General features: G+C 38.5%; 1 protein-coding gene across 4 annotated transcripts in view; it reads right to left on the bottom strand.

Moving 5' to 3' along the window:
• The window catches only part of AKAP6 (A-kinase anchoring protein 6), a 299,893-nt gene extending 294,287 nt beyond the window's left edge, over positions 1-5,606 (bottom strand). For 2 of the 4 annotated variants that reach the window (XM_041120194.1, XM_029999563.1), the window contains exon 1: positions 5,512-5,595. The gene's annotated coding sequence lies outside the window, so the exon portion shown is untranslated. Of the gene's footprint in view, positions 1-4,475; positions 4,794-5,511 lie in introns of those variants that run through there. The other 2 variants (XM_029999554.1, XM_029999580.1) reach the window with 2 other exon arrangements.
• Between the last annotated feature and the right edge of the window lie 394 nt (positions 5,607-6,000).

Consider the following 6,000-nt stretch of genomic DNA (forward strand, 5'->3'; position numbering starts at 1 on the left):
GTATTATTCTTTCACAGCTCATGAAGAGATTTCATGTCTGCATCCTAATCCTGAAACTATGACAACATCGAGCTTACAAGACAAGCAGTACAGGGCAACTCTTGAAAGAAAAAACACATACGCAGAAGTAATAGATACACAGGCTGAAAACAGAACTAATTATTGCAGTTGGGTGCTTCCTCACCTAAAAGCTAGGACTTCTTTTAGTACAACCTAATGCTAACGAAGGCCATCTTTTTAAGTGTGTCAGCTCCCACAAGACACTGTACCATGGGGGGCTGGGAAATCTATTTCACAGAGCTATTTCCTCATAGAAATCCCTATCACTTGAAAGATCTCTTTGCCAAAGAGAGAGAGCACATTTCGGCTATATGCTTAGTATACTTGGTATCTATGAGAAAGTAATTGGACTTAGTGCACCAGCAGTACTTGGGGTCAGGCCTTTCTGTGCCTGCACTCAGGTTCACAGGAGCCTGACTGCCGCACATAGGGTCCTGTGTTTCCCCTTGCACAGCGCCTTTTTACTGCTTCATCCTGCAAAACAATCAGTCCTCCGGAGAGCTGACTCCTTGCCCTGGGTGCTCTTAACAGTTCCAGAAGCCACTTAGCTAGCAAAGGTAAGAATGTCACCATAATTCACAGTGCTCATCCTCCACCCTTAACTTTGAGGCCGATACTCTCCACAGAACACAATGATTATCCCCTGGGCTGGAGAACACTTCACTCACTTTACAAGTTATCTCCACTTCCAGGTGCCTTAGAAGACACTCATTCAGCAGTTGAGAGAAAGTCCCTCCTTGCCTGGCACCAGGATTGAATACTGGACAAGAAGCAGGAGGCAGCAGCATTTTGGCCAAGGCTACTAGGACAAGCCTGTATCTGACACACGCCATGAGAATTGAGAGTTCACACAGAGCGGAGAGCATTTCTGGCTTTAAACATCTTGTCTGAAAGCGCCAGACATTGTAAACTGCACAGAGCTGAATTTTTTGACCTTGGAGGGATGAAAAGCTGAGTCAGCCTTGCTGGGATTCAAAGTACCCAAGAGTCTAGATATTTGAAACCTGTAGTTCAACCACAAAACAGGAAGGGAAGAGCTATCTGGATTGTTTTTTTCTTTATTCCCCAACACCTTCCCTCATGAAGCAAAGATTTTCTGAAGGCATTTTAAAAATAAGAAACCTTTTGCTTCAGGAAAGCACACTGACATTCTTAAAGAGTGATTTTTGTGATGACCCTTCTGACATTATATAAATACACACGTGTGTGTATATATATGTAGCATGACTATTCTTGTAGTTAAAACTACTATGACCTTACCAAACCAGTTAAGGGATTTATATTATGCATTTTTAGGTCTGATTTAATGGATGTGAAGTGGGGTTAGGGGCTTTTATTTCTAAATCAATAGAATAGAATCAATAGAATAGAAAATATTAGATACAAAACTAAATATGAGAAAGAAAATACCCCATGGGCCTTTGTACAAGAGAACTGATTAACCAGCATACAAGCCCACTCAGCAAACAAGGGACAGGGAGCCTTTAAGCACTGACAAAATAGAAAACGTCTATAGCAAAAACTCATTAGGGTTAGGAATGTAGCTGAGGTCTCCCTTCCCCTATGCCAAAGCCTGCAGAAGCTGAGAAGCCCAGGGTGGCAGCTGCCTTTTCAGGAGAGTTCTGAATCATGACAGCGATGTCAGATATGGTTGCCCGTCCATTGCCACTTCAATCCACTGTCCTGCTCCCTCACTGCATAGAGCAGCAATCTAGACTCCTCCTGGCTCTCCATCCAGCTTAGCTTTTGCTCCTTCCCTTCCTGTGTCAGGAAAGACCTGGCCCAGCCCAGGTGACTCGTGATAGGAGTAACATAGACAACTTTTCTTACTTTCTGCAGCTAGAATCTGTTTTAATGAGTGGCTGTTTTCATCAAAAGGGCAAAGCAAAAGGCACCTTTTCCCCTCCAGTCCACAGAAATGTTAGTATTCAGACATAAACTAGTTGCAAGATGATTCCTTGAAGTCATCTTTGCATTCATGTATCATTACTTTTATGCCAGTAATATCAGTATAATGTCTCATTACAGAACATACAGACACTTCATTAAATTGCATAGGCCGTACTTATAATACAAAACATAAATATACTATTCCAACAGACAAACATGGTACCTTTTAATACATACAAATCTTTTTTCTTTTAAATACAACTCTGGAACTTCAGACATTCTGGCCAACTGTACCTCTCCCTGAAGCTAGTAGCACTCAGCACAGACCAGAAAAAAAAAAAAATCAAGCCCAGAATTCTGTCAATATTTCTTTCATGACACAGCAGTAGTTTTTACAGAAGAGTGCAAGTAAATTAAGACATGGCATGGGATTGGGTTTTTTTAATTATTTTTAATTCCTCAATTATTTTGAAGGAAATATTTCACCAGCATTTTGGAAATTCCACCAGTTCTAATCAATGCCTGAGCACTTCTGATAAAGAGGACTCCTTTGACTTGACTTTCCAGAGCTAAGTTCCTGGACACAGACCCATTCCAGACTTGTCAGGGGTGGAGGGACAGGACACCCACCCACCACTGTTCCACTGCAACATGACCTATAGCAGATAAAGTCTAGAGCACAGGGTTCCCTCAACTCCTCTTTAGAGAAGAAAGAAGGCTTCCTTCCATTGAAGACATGCTCTGATCCACTCTAAGTAGGCATTGCATTGTCATATGCTGACAAAAAGTTCCAAGAAGTATTAAAATTGTACCAACTTCCATTGCTGGAGTCAGGTTTTGTCATCAACTCCTACAGCTGTTTTGGGAGGAACTAAGCTTCTGTTTCGCTCTGTGTTCAGTGCTAAGCTGTGTAGGAACTATTTAATTGATGATATAATAAAATCCTTTAGAGCAAAGTAAAGATTAAACAGTAACATTCTTTCAGTTCACTAGCATACGCCCATCTCCAACTACAGGTCAGTATGAAACTGCATATACAGAAGAACTCTAGCCTCCAGATTAAGTGTCCAAATTCAGCTACTTCCGGGAAGAATACATGTATTTACAAAATGTATTGCCTTCAGTAATGATGAGTAAAAGCAGCTGTGGAACAAAACTGAAAGCAACACAGTTTTCCTACTGTTGAATGCTGTCTCACTCATAATTGTAGCAATTATGAATCTGCCTCAACAGCAAGCAAAATTGTATTACATCTGTACTGTTTCTACATTTGGTCATGCTCTGACTCAGGCAATCAGGCTTGCTCTTCACAATAAGACCTTCTTCATCACTCCATACTCTTCCGTATCCTCATATACAGACCTCAGTGAAACACTTGGGCCCATACAAAAATGAACAGGAAGTATTCTACAATCAAGGCATTCATCTGGAGTCAGAATTAGCTGAGATGTTCACCAAGAAACAAGTAGTGTCATCACAGCTCCATTATTAGCAGGTGTTTCCCAGGGCAAACAATGCTGTGAGAATTGCATGGAATAGAGAGTAACAGGAACTTTTAAAAAAATAATGTTTAAAAAACAACATTATTTGTATTCTCGTTATTAGAAAAATATAAAAAAAAATCTGCACTAGGGGCTTCATAGCAGGTCATCTCCCCATTAATACTGTCAAAAGTTGTCCTTTTTTCCCCCCCAATATATTTCCCCTCATTTTTAACTCATCTGAGAAATTCTAGTGATAATCAAGTCACTTGCAAAATCTAACAAAATACATTATTATTAATAAAGGCATAATATTTCAACCAAGCATTTCTTACATCTACTCCTTATTAACTGTTCTTTGATGGTCCCTAAAGTTGCAAGTTAAATGCATTGCTCACCAGCTCTCTTCACATCTCTAATTCTGACGCTAGCCAGACAGCAGCTGTCCCGCCCTCCCTCCCACCCTCTTGCTAACTCATACCTTCCAAGTTTGCCTGATGAGAGCACAGCAAGCGCAGGATACCACTACTTTCATACTGTAAAATACACCACAGATAAATAAAGCAACATGATTCTAATGTTCATTTACAGTCATCTGCTTTGTGTTTTACAGTAGGAAAAAAACCCAACAACTGTACCCAGACCATGCTGAAAAAAACATATATGATGCAGTACAGACTGTCTAATAAAGATATAGGAGCTCCATTCCAGTTTGTGCCAGACAAGACCATTGCACCCATCCCTATGAAGAGCAGTCAGACCTCATATTTACTACTCCATACTTTATCAAGTATTAGGGACTAAAACCCACAATAAATATAGACATTGCTACAAGATTAGTGGTTGCTATTGTTTCTTGCTGCACTTTTGAAATATAAACTACACAGAGAGAACAGAGTCAGAGACCACTCCCTAATTCCTAGTGGACATATTGATCAATTAAAATGACATGTGTCTGGTCTTTTCTTTCCTTCTAATAGCAAGCAGCTGAAAGACTGACTCTTTTAAACATGCAAAAATCAAACAATTAATGTTGTTGTATACCATCCACCAAGATTAACTTGAAGTTAAGCAAAATTAGCCTGGCCTCCAGAAGCAAGACCTTAATACAAAATAAACAAATATTGGACATTGTAAAGAATTGCTAGATATTATAAACATGATTTTAACCAGCTTGCTAAATATAAAAGACATGTATTTTCTTCCCATGATAGAGATGGAAGCCTTTATAAGTATTCCTATTATTATTTTATTCATAGCAAAGCTCCTCAGAATGCCTGAATCTTTGGCTACACCTTTTACTGCAGTTGCAGCAGGGAAGGGGAAGGGAAAAAAAAAAAAAAAAAAAAAGCAGCTTGTTCTTCTTCCAGTAAAAGATAGATCTAAAATTCACTAAATTCATATTACTATTAAAAAAAACAGATTGAAATAAAGTCAAACAGTTGAAAAGCTAAAAGCTACTGTACTTTCAAAATAGCTGGTTATTATTCAACAATTATAACAATGTTTTGCTTTTTTTAAGAATACTAACAGAAATAGGACAGTACTGAACCATGTTTAAAATCAATACTGTTCCAGTTGCTTGTTCAGCACTGGTTCGCAGAGTATTTTCTGTACTATCATGTTATGGAAGGCCAGTGAAAGTAAATAGGTGGTACTCATGCTATTGAAATAAAATAGGTTAGAAAAGCAGCCACACATAATAGTAATGCTTAAATAAAGAGACAGGGAAAGGAACAAGCCACATTTATGGCATTAAAATTGAAAACAGCTATTCTTTCAATTTAAGCAAATCAGACTATAGCAACTTTAATTGGATTGTGGAATTTAAATATATTCTCTTCAAATCTTCAGGGTATTACCACAAATGCAAAGACAAGTCTAAACATTCAGACTGAATGCGTTTTCTGTAGGCCTTTGTCTTAGCCTGCCTGCCTGAAAAATAATATTTAGGCATGCAGCATCTTTCTTCAAAATGATTTTCACAAGGCAAACCCCACACATTCTCATATTAGGAAAACCTTATAAAACAGGAAAAAATAATGGTGCAATTAAGAATAGCACAACATTTTACACTTACCATGTCCTGTTCAAATCATCCTCTTTTGATGTTTACGGCACATCTGTAAGATGCAATACTAGGAGGTGCCTTGTGTGACCTGCTGCATGATGCTGTGACATCAGTTCAGATGATGCAGCTCATTATGGGAAAGACTGCTGTTGCCATGGCAACCGAGATGTGATACGAATCCTTACTGCATTTCCAGGGGAGCCCGAGACAATACGGAAGCCCTTTAAAGAAACAGACAAAATGCAAACAGGCTTTTAAAGTACTGTACCATAGATTTTAGCGCCCATGTTCAAGTACGTGCCTTTTATTAAGGAATATTTTAGACAAATTATTCCTGCATGGTGATACAGAATTGAGATGTATGAGCTATAAATTATTTTTATATTTAAAACTTAGTATTGTGTGTGTCAATTTAAGAACAAATTTTATAAGTCAAATTTGGTTAGCATGTAAGGGAACCTTACTTAAAATAAACAGTCAGTAGTATGATTTTAACAC

The sequence above is a fragment of the Aquila chrysaetos genome, chromosome 2, assembly GCF_900496995.4.
Source record: "Aquila chrysaetos chrysaetos chromosome 2, bAquChr1.4, whole genome shotgun sequence".
NCBI classification, from domain to species: domain Eukaryota; kingdom Metazoa; phylum Chordata; class Aves; order Accipitriformes; family Accipitridae; genus Aquila; species Aquila chrysaetos.